The sequence below is a fragment of the Nerophis ophidion genome, linkage group LG15 (assembly GCF_033978795.1).
Source record: "Nerophis ophidion isolate RoL-2023_Sa linkage group LG15, RoL_Noph_v1.0, whole genome shotgun sequence".
Taxonomy (NCBI): domain Eukaryota; kingdom Metazoa; phylum Chordata; class Actinopteri; order Syngnathiformes; family Syngnathidae; genus Nerophis; species Nerophis ophidion.
Window position 1 is genome coordinate 54,865,455 of NC_084625.1, and position 21,553 is coordinate 54,887,007.

Here is a 21,553-nt window from a genome sequence, read left to right on the forward strand (position 1 = left end):
GTAACACCTGTGTAGATGTTCATTGACAATGTAACACCTGTGTAGATGTTCATTGACAATCTAACACCTGTGTAGATGTTAATTTACAATGTAACACCTGTGTAGATGTTCATTGACAATGTAACACCTGTGTAGATGTTAATCTACAATGTATGATGTTATTGTTTTGAACTGAGGTTGAAGAGTTCTGAAAAGAGTATGTAAGCATGTAAGTTTTAGACCTGGGAATGAGTCATTCTTCACATAAATGGGAATATATCAACATGCTAGCAGTCAGCATCCTGCTGACAGCAGACATTGTACAGGAAGTGATGTTGTATTATGTTTGTTGGCTCTCATGAAGTCTGCAGTGAGTAATAATCAGTCATGAAGGGGAAAAAGCAAACATTGTGATGCAATTTTTTAAATTATTGTGTAATCAAAAAACTTAAATATTAAATATTACAAATGTTAGTACATGACATATATACTTACATCATGTATATATTACATGTTATTATGAATGTTACTACATGACATATATACTTACATCATGTATATATTACATGTTATTATGAATGTTACTAGATATTACATATATACTTACATCATGTATATATTACATGTTATTATGAATGTTACTAGATACTACATATATACTTACATCATGTATATATTACATGTTATTATGAATGTTACTAGATACTACATATATACTTACATCATGTATATATTACATGTTATTATGAATGTTACTAGATACTACATATATACTTACATCATGTATATATTACATGTTATTATGAATGTTACTAGATACTACATATATACTTACATCATGTATATATTACATGTTATTATGAATGTTACTAGATACTACATATATACTTACATCATGTATATATTACATGTTATTATGAATGTTACTAGATACTACATATATACTTACATCATGTATATATTACATGTTATTATGAATGTTACTAGATACTACATATATACTTACATCATGTATATATTACATGTTATTATGAATGTTACTAGATACTACATATATACTTACATCATGTATATATTACATGTTATTATGAATGTTACTAGATACTACATATATACTTACATCATGTATATATTACATGTTATTATGAATGTTACTAGATACTACATCTATACTTACATCATGTATATATTACATGTTATTATGAATGTTACTAGATACTACATATATACTTACATCATGTATATATTACATGTTATTATGAATGTTACTAGATACTACATCCATACTTACATCATGTATATATTACATGTTATTATGAATGTTACTAGATACTACATATATACTTACATCATGTATATAAAGTCTTATTGGAGGTGCTTGGATGTTTCTAAGGCCTTTATAGGCGGACTTAAGCAGCTTCCATAAGCTCTGTTGTAAGTTGACTTTTGATTGCATTTATTAAATACTTAGAATGCATAAAACAAATCCTGACATGTGTGTGCTTGTCTTACATAGAGAGTGTGAATGATGTGCAAACTTCCAAAAGTGCTGTTCCCCTTGAAATGATTATGTATTTAGGTTTCCTGGTGACGTGTAAGTCTGTGCATGTACCAAGTGCATCAAGCTTGAGGAGAAGTTCATATTCAGATGTCAGGACACTAAGTCTAAGAAGATATTTAACAGTGCTGGACCAAAGGTAACTAATTAAACGTGTTCAGGGTCTGTGGAGCTAAAAATGCTTCATTTAGTTGAGTTCTTCAATTGATGTTGTTAAAAGTCGGAAATGTTTGTTAGCATCCCAGGAACTGACGACGCCAGCTATTTTCTCAAAGATCTCAATAAGCATCCTCTCATCTTCATCAAAGGTTTTTTCCAACTGACATTTATTAGATTACAACTGTGTCGCGCGCATTCCACAAAGGATTCAATTGGCAGAAGTCCTCTGGGAACAGGTTTGTATAATCCATCCATAATGAGAGGAAGTTGAGGAAATGTGAAGTGCTAAGCGGGAATAAGTCATTGGACATGCTGAACCAGGCCGGGAGGGCCCGGGTGCTCAAAGAGGCGCATAATGCTGTTGGATGGCTGCTAAATGAAAGTGACGTGAGACAGCGTTAACGAGACAGCTTCACATTCCCGCCAGGGGACACATAGAACTGACTTAATGAGAGCCATATTCTACACGGCCACTTATGTAGCGTGGAGGGATGAGACCACCAGCTATACGTCTGAGCTACAAACCACCGCCGCACGCAAGGACTTTGTAAGAGCGTACATGCTCGCCTCAGATCCTTGCTGGAACACAGCAGCAGTTACTGGAAGCGTTTGATGCTTTATTATACTTTGTGGTAGGGCCTATGGTCTTATGACTCACCTAAACACACCACACTAGTAGCTCACTGAACTGCTCTCAAGTCTGCCTTGAAAGCATCATTGTAACACATCCACCCCAATTACCCTCCGGAGCCCCGGGGCTGACACCTCGTACTTGACACCTGCCTCTGCAGACAGGAACCGAGCTGGAGGAGTCGGAGCAACATGATGGAAAGGACTCGACACAAGCAGAATGATCCACAGCACACCCCAGACTGTCAGCAGCCCGTCTTGCTGGTCCCAAAGAAGGAAGACGCTGAAAGCAAGAAACTGTCATTTGGAAAAACAAATATGACAGGATGGAATTACTGTCCTGCTATCTGGGCATTCATTGGCAAATGCCTTCAAGTGCAGCTACACAAGTCCTCCAGCAGTTCTACTTCATCTCAGGCTTCAGCCCTCCAGTAAAGTGGGAGCTCAGCGTAAAAGTCCTCTATCGCTCAAAAGAGGTAAAAAAAACTATACCGGCAACCGTTTTAGCTCGTTTAGAGATGCGAGAAGTTCGACAGGACGAGAATCAGCTGAAACTGAGCAAGCAGAACACTTCAAGATTGAAACCTTCAAGGGCTTCTCTGATGCTGACCACGTGTTCACAAAATCCCTACTTGTGCACCTAAAAAATAGCTCTAGAGGTAAAATTCTCTCTAAAACAGACATAGTCCTGATTTAGGCTTGCTTTCTAACACGTTTCAGTGCTCCACATTTTGGAACGCTAACTTTTAGCTCCAAAAATGTAGACGGGCCTGCAACGCACCTACACAAGACCATAGGCAAGTTCTTCTTGCGTAGTACGTGTTTTGGTTGCATCTTCATCCTGAATCCTATTTTGGTGCAGAATTTCGAGGAATTGGCAAAAATTCCTGCCAGATGCATTGGGTTGCAGGTTTGAGCAATACAACTAAAGAATGCCTCAGCCTGCGTTTCCAGGAAAGTTTAGACCTCTGCAGTCAAATCTAAGACCTCTGCAGTCAAATCTACTTGTGAGTAATGCAACGGACCAAGTGAGAGGAGTGTACTCTGCGGCCATCATCTTCATGATTGTGACTCCCAAGAAGGGTTTTGGTCGGACGGTGATGGAAAAAGGTCAAAAGATTCAAGCCAAGTGTGATCCCGAAAACCAGGAGCACACTCAAGGGTAGAAAGACTGAATCAAAACCTGTGGCAAAAGTGCAGACCCGGTACTCAAAAATGAGAGTTAAAGAAAGTAGAGTATGTTGCTAGTATTCTATTCTGTGTCCTCAAGACACTTGAGGAAATGCTGAGAGAACCCAGGCTATGATGATCATGTTGACCTTATCAGTTCTGAAGTAATCATGGACCAGAGCCAGAAAACAAGTGGTGAGACATAAGAGTTTTACTTGCCTTTCATCCACATGGAAATGTCTGCAGTCCTGTAGGTGACGTCACACCCACAGGGGGCGACATATGCAGTTGTTCCAAGTACAGTTCGTGGTCTACACATTGCTCAAAATCTAATTGATCTTTTGGGAAATGACTGCCAGATTCTTTTAAGGAGTAAGACACACAAAGACAACTTTTTGGTGAAATGTCCGACATCTGGACGCTACGAGTCCTGACATGATAACTGCTGGTGGACAAAAACAGACTTGAAAGAACAGCTGAATGACATGAAAGGTTTCGGGCCAATGAAACAATGGCGTCCCACAGTGCTTTGGTAAAGGAGAAGAGTACATGCAGCAGATGTTTGGTCTTGGTTGCATTGTTGCACTCGCTAATCTCCTGCTTGTCCATCATTGTTGGGAATATTTGGCTCAGTTTGTGCTGAAAACAAAAATGACTGAGTGATGATTTGCTTGTCAGCAGCAAACACACGATGAACAAATCAAATGTTCTCAGGTACAAAAACAACATTGCATACCGTATGTTAGGGGTGCCCATTAGGTGGATAGCGAGCTAGCGGTCGACGGCGCAGGGTGTGTCAGTGGATGGTGGAGGGTGTGTCCGTGGATGGTGGAGGGTGTGTCCATGGATGGTGGAGGGTGTGTCAGTGGATGGTGGAGGGTGTGTCCGTGGATGGTGGAGGGTGTGTCCGTGGATGGTGGAGGGTGTGTCAGTGGATGGTGGAGGGTGTGTCCGTGGATGGTGGAGGGTGTGTCAGTGGATGGTGGAGGGTGTGTCCGTGGATGGTGGAGGGTGTGTCCGTGGATGGTGGAGGGTGTGTCAGTGGATGGTGGAGGGTGTGTCAGTGGATGGTGGAGGGTGTGTCAGTGGATGGTGGAGGGTGTGTCCGTGGATGGTGGAGGGTGTGTCAGTGGATGGTGGAGGGTGTGTCAGTGGATGGTGGAGGGTGTGTCCGTGGGTGGTGGAGGGTATGTCAGTGGATGGTGGAGGGTGTGTCAGTGGATGGTGGAGGGTGTGTCAGTGGTGGAGGGTGTGTCAGTGGATGGTGGAGGGTGTGTCCGTGGATGGTGGAGGGTGTGTCAGTGGATGGTGGAGGGTGTGTCAGTGGATGGTGGAGGGTGTGTCAGTGGATGGTGGAGGGTGTGTCAGTGGATGGTGGAGGGTGTGTCAGTGGATGGTGTGTCCGTGGATGGTGGAGGGTGTGTCAGTGGATGGTGGAGGGTGTGTCAGTGGATGGTGGAGGGTGTGTCAGTGGATGGTGGAGGGTGTGTCAGTGGATGGTGGAGGGTGTGTCAGTGGATGGTGGAGGGTATGTCAGTGGTGGAGGGTGTGTCAGTGGATGGTGGAGGGTGTGTCAGTGGATGGTGGAGGGTGTGTCCATGGATGGTGGAGGGTGTGTCAGTGGATGGTGGAGGGTGTGTCAGTGGATGGTGGAGGGTGTGTCAGTGGATGGTGGAGGGTGTGTCAGTGGTGGAGGGTGTGTCAGTGGATGCTGGAGGGTGTGTCAGTGGATGGTGGAGGGTGTGTCCATGGATGGTGGAGGGTGTGTCAGTGGATGGTGGAGGGTGTGTCAGTGGATGGTGGAGGGTGTGTCAGTGGATGGTGGAGGGTGTGTCAGTGGATGGTGGAGGGTGTGTCCGTGGATGGTGGAGGGTGTGTCAGTGGTGGAGGGTGTGTCAGTGGATGGTGGAGAGTGTGTCAGTGGATGGTGGAGGGTGTGTCAGTGGATGGTGGAGGGTGTGTCAGTGGATGGTGGAGGGTGTGTCAGTGGATGGTGGAGGGTGTGTCAGTGGATGGTGGAGGGTGTGTCAGTGGATGGTGGAGGGTGTGTCAGTGGTGGAGGGTGTGTCAGTGGATGGTGGAGAGTGTGTCAGTGGATGGTGGAGGGTGTGTCAGTGGATGGTGGAGGGTGTGTCAGTGGATGGTGGAGGGTGTGTCAGTGGATGGTGGAGGGTGTGTCAGTGGATGGTGGAGGGTGTGTCAGTGGTGGAGGGTGTGTCAGTGGATGGTGGAGGGTGTGTCAGTCCATCGAATTAAAAAATAGAGCTAAAAATGATGGCTCATCAATCTTCACCAAGATGTGACTTTGGTCACTTGATTGATATTGACAACACCCGAGGGTCTTGTGAGATGACGCTGGCTGCTGCCAGATCATTATTAAGAAAAAATGAACGACAGGAAGGCGAGAAACACTTTTTATTTCAACCGTACCTCCCATCAATTCTGTAAAGACCAACAGCACAGTTCCTGTCTTCACAATAAAAGCCCTGCTTCATCCTGCATGCGCTAACCAAATAAGAGTCTCGGAAAGCTAGCACACAAGCTAGCAAGATAGGGAGTTAGTACTTGTTGTAAAGTGTATAAAAAGGAGGATGGAAGCTGGACAAACTTTCATGCCGTATTGGACAGAGAGGAGGACTTTCTTTCTCCTCCATGAGAAAATGTGAAGGTTGTCATTACCACTAGTGTCTGATTCCAACCAATGCAAGTCATCACTATCACACCAACTTATATTTTTGTCTTCATGAAACACCTTTGACTTGTTAACCTCTCTTTCATCAAGAAGTGAATACAAATGTTGTACATGAATGAGGTTTTATCCCTCCACTGGGCCCATTGAAAAGTAGCTGGCCTACAGGAAAGGTGTGCCTCCGTGTATCAGCGTGGAAACAGAAAAGGTGTGCCTCAGTGTATCAGCGTGGAAACAGAAAAGGTGTGCCTCAGTGTATCAGCGTGGAAACAGAAAAGGTGTGCCTCAGTGTATCAGCGTGGAAACAGAAAAGGTGTGCCTCAGTGTATCAGCGTGGAAACAGAAAAGGTGTGCCTCAGTGTATCAGCGTGGAAACAGAAAAGGTGTGCCTCAGTGTATCAGCGTGGAAAAAGAAAAGGTGTGCCTCAGTGTATCAGCGTGGAAACAGAAAAGGTGTGCCTCAGTGTATCAGCGTGGAAACAGAAAAGGTGTGCCTCAGTGTATCAGCGTGGAAACAGAAAAGGTGTGCCTCAGTGTATCAGCGTGGAAACAGAAAAGGTGTGCCTCAGTGTATCAGCGTGGAAAAAGAAAAGGTGTGCCTCAGTGTATCAGCGTGGAAACAGAAAAGGTGTGCCTCAGTGTATCAGCGTGGAAACAGAAAAGGTGTGCCTCAGTGTATCAGCGTGGAAACAGAAAAGGTGTGCCTCAGTGTATCAGCGTGGAAACAGAAAAGGTGTGCCTCAGTGTATCAGCGTGGAAACAGAAAAGGTGTGCCTCAGTGTATCAGCGTGGAAACAACAACTCACTGTCTTTCTTCTTTTTTACCTTTCAATTTCCTGGCATATAAAAAAGTCCAATTAGCATTTGAGTTGTCAAACATCTGCTTGCAGGCCTCAGTAAACATCTGAGGAGCAGCTGTTGCTTGCCACTGAATTCCTGGCCAGGCGTAAAGAGTAAATGGAAAGTATCCCAACAAGCTGATGTATGCGTCCCAGCCTGCTCTTGTCACAGCTCTTCGAGGCCAGGACTTTAACTTGTGACTGCTCTTCAAGGCCAGGACTTTAACTTGTGACTGCTCTTCAAGGCCAGGACTTTAACTTGTGACAGCTCTTCAAGGCCAGGACTTTAACTTGTGACTGCTCTTCAAGGCCAGGACTTTAACTTGTGACTGCTCTTCAAGGCCAGGACTTTAACTTGTGACTGCTCTTCAAGGCCAGGACTTTAACTTGTGACTGCTCTTCAAGGCCAGGACTTTAACTTGTGACAGCTCTTCAAGGCCAGGACTTTAACTTGTGACAGCTCTTCAAGGCCAGGACTTTAACTTGTGACAGCTCTTCAAGGCCAGGACTTTAACTTGTGACAGCTCTTCAAGGCCAGGACTTTAACTTGTGACTGCTCTTCAAGGCCAGGACTTTAACCAGCTGTGCCAAGAGGAAGGCTGAGGAAAGTGCAGAGACTTGAAAAAACCAAGCGTGACTGTTATGCAGCTGGCGAGTGTAAGCGGAGAGCGCTGATTTTCTACTTGCTCTCCGAGCAAATCCCACCATTTCAAGAGATTAACCTCGGCATGCGATAAATGTTCTACTTCGTCTTCTCCTCCAATTTGCTTGAAGCCAGAAAGTCCAGAAGCCACCGTGGCATGTAAGATAAAAATGATCACCTCATTCACTCAAGCACAAAATACCAATTTCTGCAGAAAAGTGGCCATCCCACTGCCTCCCATTCACAATTCTCCTCAATTACCATTAAACAAAGTACTTATTCAAGACTTTCTTCCTTTTCTCCTATCCTGTGGGATTAATGGCATTGTTCCGTGCTTTCCACGACCCAGAATGCACCTGGCATGTGGCGGCTAGCGCTGTTGATTGCTGAAGGTGCCCTCTGCAGATTGCTGCTCGCCGCTAAGCTACTTAAAATGAGCTGCTAAAATGTTGCAATGATTGCCTTCCTCCCGTCTCGGAAAATGGGGATTTCGTAAATGTCAAAATGTGACTTTGTGAAATGCAATATTTATTTCTACGGAGGCTTCAATAGGAACTAACATTCATGCTAGCTGAGATAATAAAAGAGAGGACAAGTTCCTTTAGTTTCCGTCAAACTTCATTTGGAGTCTCAAAACCAAAGTCTGCATAGTCCACCTGAAAGAAAGCTATTGATAGTTGTAGAGTCCATCTGGATTTGCTACCACAGATGTCACACTTGACTCAACAAAGTTACTAGAATGTTCGTCCTAAAGTGAACAAAGCCCAATTCTCACCTTCAGTCACAGTTGCTTCTAGCACCGAACTAGCACCTTTCTGAGGGAATGTTTAACACTTGTTTAAATGTTCCATCCCTTCTACAAACTCTGGGCGTCCACACCTGGTCTCACGGCTCACTCTGGATCTTCATGTCCGACCAGACGTTGCATCTGCCAAAAGTTGTCCTTCATTGCGTGTCCTCACCATCTTTTGTCTTGGTTTATCTGTCGCTTTCTGTCTGACTCACTGCAAAACATTTCTTTACCTGTAAACAAGGAGACCTACCTGTAAACAAGGACACCTACCACCTGGTGATAGAAATATACTGGAACTGCAAGCACTAATAAGATGTTTGCATTAAATGTGCAATTGCCTTGAACTTCTGGTTTCTTTGGCCAAAAAACCTCATAGACAATGGGATTACAGTGAAACCTCAATGTAAAAACTTAATTTGTTCCTAAACAGTGTTCATAAATAGGAAAGTTGTGTAAAAATGTATATATATATATATATATGCGTGTGTGTGTATATTTTTTATTTTGTAGAATGCAGCTGAGATAGGCTCCAGCATCCCCCGCTACCCCGAACAGGACAAGCGGTAGAAAATGGATGGATAGAAAGACAAAGCCTTATGCTGTTATTGGCTGACTTCTCCTCATGCTTCTTGCTGTAGGCCCATTTTTGCACGTCAAATGTTTACTTTTGTCTGCACGATAAAGTAACTCACAATTCGTACTTTGGAGCAATGTTCACGGACTCTTGTATGTGAAGCTTGTTTGCTTCCAGTGGTATGCGAGCAATGATGGTCATGTTTAGGTAGAGAGTTGAAAATGCTTGAAAATGTTTGATGTGTTGCGATGTCTTGGCATGCACGTTAGCAAGATTAGCGGGTGTAGTGTGCTACGGGTGTAGTGTGCTACGGGTGTAGTGTGCTATAGGTGTAGTGTGCTACAGGTGTAGTGTGCTACGGGTGTAGTGTGCTACAGGTGTCGTGTGCTACGGGTGTAGTGTGCTACAGGTGTAGTGTGCTACGGGTGTAGTGTGCTACGGGTGTAGTGTGCTACGGGTGTAGTGTGCTACGGATGTAGTGTGCTACGGGTGTAGTGTGCTATAGGTGTAGTGTGCTACAGGTGTAGTGTGCTACGGGTGTAGTGTGCTACAGGTGTAGTGTGCTACGGGTGTAGTGTGCTACAGGTGTAGTGTGCTACGGGTGTAGTGTGCTACGGGTGTAGTGTGCTACGGGTGTAGTGTGCTACAGGTGTCGTGTGCTACGGGTGTAGTGTGCTACGGGTGTAGTGTGCTACAGGTGTAGTGTGCTACGGGTGTAGTGTGCTACGGGTGTAGTGTGCTACAGGTGTAGTGTGCTACAGGTGTAGTGTGCTACGGGTGTAGTGTGCTACAGGTGTAGCGTGCTACAGGTGTAGTGTGCTACGGGTGTAGTGTGCTACGGGTGTAGTGTGCTACGGGTGTAGTGTGCTACGGGTGTAGTGTGCTACAGGTGTCGTGTGCTACGGGTGTAGTGTGCTACGGGTGTAGTGTGCTACAGGTGTAGTGTGCTACGGGTGTAGTGTGCTACGGGTGTAGTGTGCTACAGGTGTAGTGTGCTACAGGTGTAGTGTGCTACGGGTGTAGTGTGCTACAGGTGTAGCGTGCTACAGGTGTAGTGTGCTACGGGTGTAGTGTGCTACGGGTGTAGTGTGCTACGGGTGTGGCTGAGGTGTCGAGAGCGGCAGATGTGAGGCTGAAGAGAGAGAGGTGCAGGTGTTTTTCAGGGGTTAAAATGCGTGTCGGTTTTCGGGTCAACTGATCATTCTCCGGCAAGGTGTGTCATTTGAATGTTTGTTTCTAATATTTTCCTGATTAGCCGGCAGGGTCCAAAAGATTGACTGGTGGTTGGCGATTGACGGCTTAGTGCCCTGGTGTAGAGTTTTGTAAAAGTTTGCACTTTTGCCACAATACAAAGCGTTATAAGGAGGGGTTGATGGGTCAATTTCTATTCAGCAAAAAGTCAAAAGTGTCCTCCATCGGAGCTGCCCTGCTGACACGCACACAAAGTGTTACTGTGCTGCACTCAGTTGGAGAGCACACAACTACTTCTCTTTAGCAGCCGAGTCATTCCAATGATTAAGAATAATACAAACTTGGCTGTTAATTTTCTGTGCTTGCAAGAACAAGTGACAATGTTTCCAAACACACGTTGCTTCACCATTGCTTTCTTTTGGACACATTGTGTGCTACAAACAAGTTGTAGAAAGGCTCAGCACTCTTAAAAAGAAGCAGCTAACCGCAATAATGCACAGACTGAACGAGCCCTCAATGCATGTGCTGCCGGGCACATAAAGGTTGCGCAGTAGTCCCACAAAGAGTGAATGAAACGTTTGTACACCACATCATATTTTTATTTGGTCTGTGGTTTGCAAATGTAACACAATGTGGAATGAGGGCTTGGTAAATGAAGATTCCATTTCAATGAGACACCTGTGGTGTTAAAAGGACCGCCAGTCACATGCCAGGACAATGCAAGCAAGATGGCCGCCGGCAACCAAAACATTTTTGCAAATGTAGCATTGATTGCTGTGAGGTCGGTGCTCAAACTATTGTAGCATTTGGAGCACCAATGACTTCTCTTAAGGATTTATTGTTACATTGCTGCACACTTATTTAATGATGCAGGGACTAGCAGCCTTTTGCTGAACAAGTGACTTATGAGAGTGGCTGGGTGGGTTAGGACTATCATTACATTATGAGAGTGGGTGGGTGGGTTAGGACTATCATTACATTGAGAGTGGGTGGGTGGGTTAGGACTATCATTACATTATGAGAGTGGCTGGGTGGGTTAGGACTATCATTACATTATGAGAGTGGGTGGGTGGGTTAGGACTATCATTACATTATGAGAGTGGGTGGGTGGGTTAGGACTATCATTACATTGAGAGTGGGTGGGTGGGTTAGGACTATCATTACATTATGAGAGTGGCTGGGTGGGTTAGGACTATCATTACATTATGAGAGTGGGTGGGTGGGTTAGGACTATCATTACATTATGAGAGTGGCTGGGTGGGTTAGGACTATCATTACATTATGAGAGTGGCTGGGTGGGTTAGGACTATCATTACATTATGAGAGTGGGTGGGTGGGTTAGGACTATCATTACATTATGAGAGTGGGTGGGTTAGGACTATCATTACATTATGAGAGTGGGTGGGTGGGTTAGGACTATCATTACATTGAGAGTGGGTGGGTGGGTTAGGACTATCATTACATTATGAGAGTGGCTGGGTGGGTTAGGACTATCATTACATTATGAGAGTGGGTGGGTGGGTTAGGACTATCATTACATTATGAGAGTGGGTGGGTGGGTTAGGACTATCATTACATTGAGAGTGGGTGGGTGGGTTAGGACTATCATTACATTATGAGAGTGGCTGGGTGGGTTAGGACTATCATTACATTATGAGAGTGGGTGGGTGGGTTAGGACTATCATTACATTATGAGAGTGGCTGGGTGGGTTAGGACTATCATTACATTATGAGAGTGGCTGGGTGGGTTAGGACTATCATTACATTATGAGAGTGGGTGGGTGGGTTAGGACTATCATTACATTATGAGAGTGGGTGGGTTAGGACTATCATTACATTGAGAGTGGCTGGGTGGGTTAGGACTATCATTACATTATGAGAGTGGGTGGGTGGGTTAGGACTATCATTACATTATGAGAGTGGGTGGGTGGGTTAGGACTATCATTACATTATGAGAGTGGGTGGGTGGGTTAGGACTATCATTACATTATGAGAGTGGGTGGGTTAGGACTATCATTACATTATGAGAGTGGGTGGGTGGGTTAGGACTATCATTACATTGAGAGTGGGTGGGTGGGTTAGGACTATCATTACATTATGAGAGTGGGTGGGTTAGGACTATCATTACATTATGAGAGTGGGTGGGTGGGTTAGGACTATCATTACATTATGAGAGTGGGTGGGTTAGGACTATCATTACATTATGAGAGTGGGTGGGTGGGTTAGGACTATCATTACATTGAGAGTGGGTGGGTGGGTTAGGACTATCATTACATTATGAGAGTGGGTGGGTGGGTTAGGACTATCATTACATTATGAGAGTGGGTGGGTTAGGACTATCATTACATTATGAGAGTGGGTGGGTGGGTTAGGACTATCATTACATTATGAGAGTGGGTGGGTTAGGACTATCATTACATTATGAGAGTGGGTGGGTGGGTTAGGACTATCATTACATTGAGAGTGGGTGGGTGGGTTAGGACTATCATTACATTATGAGAGTGGGTGGGTTAGGACTATCATTACATTATGAGAGTGGGTGGGTGGGTTAGGACTATCATTACATTATGAGAGTGGGTGGGTTAGGACTATCATTACATTATGAGAGTGGGTGGGTGGGTTAGGACTATCATTACATTGAGAGTGGGTGGGTGGGTTAGGACTATCATTACATTATGAGAGTGGGTGGGTTAGGACTATCATTACATTATGAGAGTGGGTGGGTGGGTTAGGACTATCATTACATTATGAGAGTGGGTGGGTTAGGACTATCATTACATTGAGAGTGGGTGGGTGGGTTAGGACTATCATTACATTATGAGAGTGGGTGGGTTAGGACTATCATTACATTATGAGAGTGGGTGGGTGGGTTAGGACTATCATTACATTGAGAGTGGGTGGGTGGGTTAGGACTATCATTACATTATGAGAGTGGGTGGGTGGGTTAGGACTATCATTACATTATGAGAGTGGGTGGGTTAGGACTATCATTACATTATGAGAGTGGGTGGGTTAGGACTATCATTACAGCCTGGAGGGCAGGAAAACTCACTGAATTGTCATCAGTACCCGAAGCTTAGATATCAGCAAAACGGTGCTTTGTGCACTAGCAATACACACACACACACACACACACACACACACACACACACACACACACACACACACACACACACACACACACACACACACACACACACACACACACCAGTGCCAGAGGTATGTGAATATTAGCACTGATGAGAGGAATACATAAACACTCCATCTTGTTGGCAGAGTCTGTTGGTCCCTGGCAGTGCTGAAGGTTTGCCAGCGCTGGGCCGGCCTGCGTCCTCCTGATAAAAGCGAGGAAAAATGACACGGCCTCTTCCTGGCCAGACACAAACATATTCATTAGTGAGCAATGACTGACTGTGGGTGCAAATGTCACTTAACCAAAATGTCTCTGCAAGTCTGTGTTCGTGGTCGTATCTTAGAAAGTGAGTTACATGTCAGAGTGAACAACATGCGTGTTTGCTAGGACTAGGACTGATACCTGTGATGGACTAGGACCGATACCTGTGATGTCATAGGACTGTGATCAGGACTGAGAAACCAAATACTGATCCTGACAACATGAATCATGTGTTCTGGTCTCCACAAGAGTCAATATTATCATAAAATGTCTTACGTTATGAAGACAATAAAAACACACTCCACGTTGAAAATAACTTGAATTTTGTCACTAAAGCCATGGATTGTTGTCCTTTTTTCTTGTGGAGTCCTGACCCAATGACTTCTTCAGCCTTGTTTTCCTTCTGCTCCAGCTGTCGATTTATTCACGGGGCTCAGGGTTCATTTGCCAAGCCCTCTTTGTAGACTTAAGAAGGCAAACACTTCTGCAAATCCGCCAGAACAGTGTTGGACTAAAAGACATTCTGCTGTCCCGCCTGGTTAAGCATAAAGACAACGGTGGCAGATCAGAGCTTAAACCTGCTGTCTTTACACTCGTTTCATGCCATCCTGCAACAAGGGCTTGTTTGCACGATGCTACATGCAGACACTCCTCTCTCCAACACCGAGAGTACTGTGCACCTACACAAACACACTGGACACGATAAGAGTGTGCATGTAGACTAGACACGATAAGAGTGTGCATGTAGACTAGACACGTTAAGAGTGTGCACCTACACAAACACACTAGACACGTTAAGAGTGTGCATGTACACAAGCACACTAGACACGTTAAGAGTGTGCATGTAGACTAGACACGTTAAGAGTGTGCATGTAGACTAGACACGTTAAGAGTGTGCATGTAGACTAGACACGTTAAGAGTGTGCATGTAGACTAGACACGTTAAGAGTGTGCATGTAGACTAGACACGTTAAGAGTGTGCACCTACACAAACACACTAGACACGTTAAGAGTGTGCATGTAGACTAGACACGTTAAGAGTGTGCATGTAGACTAGACACGTTAAGAGTGTGCATGTAGACTAGACACGTTAAGAGTGTGCATGTACACAAGCACACTAGACACGTTAAGAGTGTGCATGTAGACTAGACACGTTAAGAGTGTGCATGTACACAAGCACACTAGACACGTTAAGAGTGTGCATGTAGACTAGACACGTTAAGAGTGTGCATGTAGACTAGACACGTTAAGAGTGTGCATGTAGACTAGACACGTTAAGAGTGTGCATGTACACAAGCACACTAGACACGTTAAGAGTGTGCATGTAGACTAGACACGTTAAGAGTGTGCATGTACACAAATATTGGACTACAATGAGAGGAAGATGGAACTGTGGGCTGGCTTTTCTTTGGCTGAGACTCAGCTGCACAGATTTAGAATGTTTGCTTGAAGAAGCGATATTAAAAGATGTTTGCTATGGTCAGCCAATGAGTTATGTCTTGAGTCAGATATGCGCCTACTCTTGCTTGTATTATTAGCTTGGTGTGCAACAGCAGAAAGATTGTGTGTCAGCCAGCTGGCAGGACTACAAACATACCAGCAGCTTCTTGCTATAGTTGAGTGGATGGCATCACACCAAGTCTGGTGATGACAATGGACACTTCCAACTATACTTGGCTATCTGTCAGGGACTTTAAAAGAAATGATTCTTATGGGAAAAAGAGAGCCAAAAAGAGTAGAGGTTGTTGGTGAAATTCTGGTGATGTGGAGGCTGAGAGTCTTTGAAGATGACGTCTAACAGGCCAGGACTTGAAGATGAGGTCTAACAGGCCAGGACTTGAAGATGAGGTCTAACAGGCCAGGACTTGAAGATGAGGTCCAACAGGACTTGAAGATGAGGTCCAACAGGCCAGGACTTGAAGATGAGGTCTAACAGGCCAGGACTTGAAGATGAGGTCCAACAGGACTTGAAGATGACGTCTAACAGGACTTGAAGATGAGGTCTAACAGGCCAGGACTTGAAGATGAGGTCTAACAGGCCAGGACTTGAAGATGAGGTCCAACAGGACTTGAAGATGAGGTCTAACAGGACTTGAAGATGACGTCTAACAGGCCAGGACTTGAAGATGACGTCTAACAGGCCAGGACTTGAAGATGAGGTCCAACAGGACTTGAAGATGACGTCTAACAGGACTTGAAGATGACGTCTAACAGGACTTGAAGATGACGTCTAACAGGACTTGAAGATGAGGTCTAACAGGACTTGAAGATGAGGTCTAACAGGACTTGAAGATGAGGTCTAACAGGCCAGGACTTGAAGATGACGTCTAACAGGACTTGAAGATGAGGTCTAACAGGACTTGAAGATGACGTCTAACAGGACTTGAAGATGTGGTCTAACTGGCCAGGACTTGAAGATGAGGTCTAACAGGACTTGAAGATGACGTCTAACAGGACTTGAAGATGTGGTCTAACTGGCCAGGACTTGAAGATGAGGTCTAACAGGACTTGAAGATGACGTCTAACAGGACTTGAAGATGAGGTCTAACAGGACTTGAAGATGACGTCTAACAGGCCAGGACTTGAAGATGAGGTCTAACAGGACTTGAAGATGACGTCTAACAGGACTTGAAGATGAGGTCTAACAGGACTTGAAGATGACGTCTAACAGGACTTGAAGATGAGGTCTAACAGGACTTGAAGATGACGTCTAACAGGACTTGAAGATGAGGTCTAACAGGACTTGAAGATGACGTCTAACAGGACTTGAAGATGAGGTCTAACAGGACTTGAAGATGACGTCTAACAGGCCAGGACTTGAAGATGACGTCTAACAGGACTTGAAGATGAGGTCTAACAGGACTTGAAGATGACGTCTAACAGGCCAGGACTTGAAGATGACGTCTAACAGGCCAGGACTTGAAGATGACGTCTAACAGGACTTGAAGATGAGGTCTAACAGGACTTGAAGATGAGGTCTAACAGGCCAGGACTTGAAGATGAGGTCTAACAGGACTTGAAGATGAGGTCTAACAGGACTTGAAGATGAGGTCTAACAGGACTTGAAGATGACGTCTAACAGGCCAGGACTTGAAGATGACGTCTAACAGGCCAGGACTTGAAGATGACGTCTAACAGGACTTGAAGATGACGTCTAACAGGACTTGAAGATGAGGACGGGCTGCAACATTGCGGAGCTCCTGCTAAAGATGGAACATTTGGCAGAAATACCGGACAATTCTACAAACTTTATGGCTGGCTCACATCGTGGTCACTCCGTGATCACGTACGACCGCCAGACACTTCTGGATGTGGACACATCGGGGCGTTTTGGACTGATAGACGCGTGCGTGCTAAACATGCTAACTAGCATGGGGATACGTCGGCGGCTACATCCAGCGGCCTGTGAAGCAGGGGAGTCCAGTAGCAGCGGGGGCCGTCTACGGAGCAGACGCCAGCGGTGTGATCGGAAACGCGGATGCCGAGCGGGGCTAAAAACAAAGCAGAAGGCTAATCCCCACAGAACACCACTTCCCTCCACCCTGAAGACGGATTTAGATGGAAAATGCGAGACTACTGGTCTGAGTAAGGAGTCAGTTAAATTAGAACAAGTTTTTTCTGCTTTGAGTGTTTCAGAGTTGGACATGTGTTTTACTGAGGTGGCTAACTATGATGCGTGCAGTTTATCAAAGCAACAAACAAACAATCGGAAAATCCCCGTTACTGAGGTGGCTAACTATGATGCGTGCAGTTTATCAAAGCAACAAACAAACAATCGGAAAATCCCCGTTACTGAGGTGGCTAACCATGATGTGTGCAGTTTATCAAAGCAACAATCAAACAATCGGAAAATTCCTGTCGTATCAATTCCTAGATATGGTCGTAACTATACTGAATGCACTGGGCATAATAAACACAACATTATTAATATTGCTACTACGGATAATTTGATCAAAAATTCCCTGAAACAGCCCACTACCTATAATATAGGTTTTTTAAACATAAGATCATTGTCTCCTAAAACGTTATCAGTTAATGATATTATCAGAGACAACAATCTTAACGTCATCGGTCTCAGCGAAACCTGGCTTAAACCAAACGACTTTTTTGCGCTAAATGAGGCATGTCCTCCTAACTTTACACATGCGCATATCGCCCGTCCGCTTAAAAGGGGTGGGGGGGTCGCACTAATATACAACGAAAACTTTAACCTTAGTCCTAACATAAATAATAAATATAAATCGTTTGAGGTGCTTACTATGAGGTCTGTCACACCGCTGCCTCTACACCTGGCTGTTATCTACCGCCCCCCAGGGCCCTATTCGGACTTTATCAATGAATTCTCAGAGTTTGTTGCTGATCTAGTGACACACGCCGATAATATAATCATAATGGGGGACTTTAATATCCATATGAATACCCCATCGGACCCACCGTGCGTAGCGCTCCGGACTGTAATTGATAGCTGTGGTCTCACACAAATAATAAATGAACCCACGCATCGCAACGGTAATACGATAGACCTAGTGCTTGTCAGGGGTATCACCGTTTCCAAAGTTACGATACTCCCGTATACTAAAGTATTGTCCGATCATTACCTTATAAAATTCGAGGTTCACACGCATGTTCGTCAAACTAATAATAATAATAACTGCTATAGCAGCCGCAACATTAATGCTGCCACAACGACAACTCTTACTGACCTACTGCCCTCGGTAATGGCACCATTCCCAAAGTATGTGGGCTCTATTGATAACCTCACTAACAACTTTAACGCTGCCCTGCGCGAAACCATTGATAACATAGCACCGCTAAAGTTAAAAAAGGCTCCAAAAAAGCGCACCCCGTGGTTTACAGAAGAAACTAGAGCTCAGAAATTATTATGTAGAAAGCTGGAACGCAAATGGCGCACGACTAAACTTGAGGTGCACCATCAAGCATGGAGTGATGGTTTAATAACTTATAAACGCATGCTTACCTTAGCTAAAGCTAAATATTACTCAAATCTCATCCACCGTAATAAAAACGATCCTAAATTTTTGTTTAGTACGGTAGCATCGCTAACCCAACAAGGGACTCCTTCCAGTAGCTCAACCCACTCAGCTGATGACTTTATGCAATTCTTTAGTAAGAAAATTGAAGTCATTAGAAAGGAGATTAAAGACAATGCGTCCCAGCTACAACGGGGTTCTATTAACACTGACACGATTGTATATACGGCGGATACTGCCCTCCAAAATAGTTTCTCCCGTTTTGAGGAAATAACATTAGAGGAATTGTTACAACGTGTAAATGGAATAAAACAGACAACATGTTTACTTGACCCTCTTCCTGGGAAACTGATCAAGGAGCTCTTTGTATTATTAGGTCCATCAGTGCTAAATATTATAAACTTATCACTCTCCTCGGGCACTGTTCCCCTAGCATTCAAAAAAGCGGTTATTCATCCTCTTCTTAAAAGACCTAACCTCGATCCTGACCTCATGGTAAACTACCGACCGGTGTCTCACCTTCCCTTTATTTCAAAAATCCTCGAAAAAATTGTTGCGGGGCAGTTAAATGAACACTTAGCGTCTAACAATCTATGTGAAACCTTTCAATCCGGTTTCAGGGCAAATCACTCCACGGAGACAGCCCTCGCAAAAATGACTAATGATCTATTGCTAACGATGGATTCTGATGCGTCATCTATGTTGCTGCTCCTCGATCTTAGCGCTGCTTTCGATACCGTCGATCATAATATTTTATTAGAACGTATCAAAACACGAATTGGTATGTCAGACTTAGCCCTGTCTTGGTTTAACTCTTATCTTACTGATAGGATGCAGTGTGTCTCCCATAACAATGTGACCTCGGACTACGTTAAGGTAACGTGTGGAGTTCCCCAGGGTTCGGTCCTTGGCCCTGCACTCTTCAGCATCTACATGCTGCCGCTAGGTGACATCATACGCAAATACGGTGTTAGCTTTCACTGTTATGCTGATGACACCCAACTCTACATGCCCCTAAAGCTGACCAACACGCCGGATTGTAGTCAGCTGGAGGCGTGTCTTAATGAAATTAAACAATGGATGTCCGCTAACTTTTTGCAACTCAACGCCAAAAAAACGGAAATGCTGATTATCGGTCCTGCTAGACACCGACCTCTATTTAATAATACAACTCTAACATTTGACAACCAAACAATTAAACAAGGCGACACGGTAAAGAATCTGGGTATTATCTTCGACCCAACTCTCTCCTTTGAGGCACACATTAAAAGCGTTACTAAAACGGCCTTCTTTCATCTCCGTAATATCGCTAAAATCCGCTCCATTCTGTCCACTAAAGACGCTGAGATCATTATCCATGCGTTTGTTACGTCTCGCCTCGACTACTGTAACGTATTATTTTCGGGTCTCCCCATGTCTAGCATTAAAAGATTACAGTTGGTACAAAATGCGGCTGCTAGACTTTTGACAAGAACAAGAAAGTTTGATCACATTACGCCTGTACTGTATATACCTTTATATACATACTGTATATACATACATATATACCTATACTGTATATACCTTTATATACATATATACATACATATATACCTATACTGTATATACCTTTATATACATATATACATACATATATACCTATACTGTATATACCTTTATATACATATATACATACATATATACCTATACTGGCTCACCTGCACTGGCTTCCTGTGCACTTAAGATGTGACTTTAAGGTTTTACTACTTACGTATAAAATACTACACGGTCTAGCTCCATCCTATCTTGCCGATTGTATTGTACCATATGTCCCGGCAAGAAATCTGCGTTCAAAGGACTCCGGCTTATTAGTGATTCCCAAAGCCCAAAAAAAGTCTGCGGGCTATAGAGTGTTTTCCGTTCGGGCTCCAGTACTCTGGAATGCCCTCCCGGTAACAGTTCGAGATGCCACCTCAGTAGAAGCATTTAAGTCTCACCTTAAAACTCATTTGTGTACTCTAGCCTTTAAATAGACTCCCTTTTTAGACCAGTTGATCTGCTGTTTCTTTTCTTTTTCTTCTATGTCCCACTCTCCCTTGTGGAGGGGGTCCGGTCCGATCCGGTGGCCATGTACTGCTTGCCTGTGTATCGGCTGGGGACATCTCTGCGCTGCTGATCCGCCTCCGCTTGGGATGGTTTCCTGGTGGCTCCGCTGTGAACGGGACTCTCTCTGCTGAGTTGGACCCGCTTTGGACTGGACTCTTGCGACTGTGTTGGATCCATTGTGGATTGAACTTTCACAGTATCATGTTAGACCCGCTCGACATCCATTGCTTTCCTCCTCTCTAAGGTTCTCATAGTCATTATTGTCACCGACGTCCCACTGGGTGTGAGTTTTCCTTGCCCTTATGTGGGCCTACCGAGGATGTCGTGGTGGTTTGTGCAGCCCTTTGAGACACTAGTGATTTAGGGCTATATAAGTAAACATTGATTGATTGATTGATATACATACATATATACCTATACTGTATATACCTTTATATACATATATACATACATATATACCTATACTGTATATACCTTTATATACATATATACATACATATATACCTATACTGTATATACCTTTATATACATATATACATACATATATACCTATACTGGCTCACCTGCACTGGCTTCCTGTGCACTTAAGATGTGACTTTAAGGTTTTACTACTTACGTATAAAATACTACACGGTCTAGCTCCATCCTATCTTGCCGATTGTATTGTACCATATGTCCCGGCAAGAAATCTGCGTTCAAAGGACTCCGGCTTGTTAGTGATTCCCAAAGCCCAAAAAAAGTCTGCGGGCTATAGAGCGTTTTCCGTTCGGGCTCCAGTACTCTGGAATACCCTCCCGGTAACAGTTCGAGATGCCACCTCAGTAGAAGCATTTAAGTCTCACCTTAAAACTCATTTGT

General features: G+C 44.3%; 1 protein-coding gene across 1 annotated transcript in view; it reads left to right on the forward strand.

The window, feature by feature from the left end:
- Positions 1 to 21,553, forward strand: part of adarb2 (adenosine deaminase RNA specific B2 (inactive)) — a 470,621-nt gene that overhangs the window by 172,285 nt on the left and 276,783 nt on the right. The window lies entirely within an intron of this gene.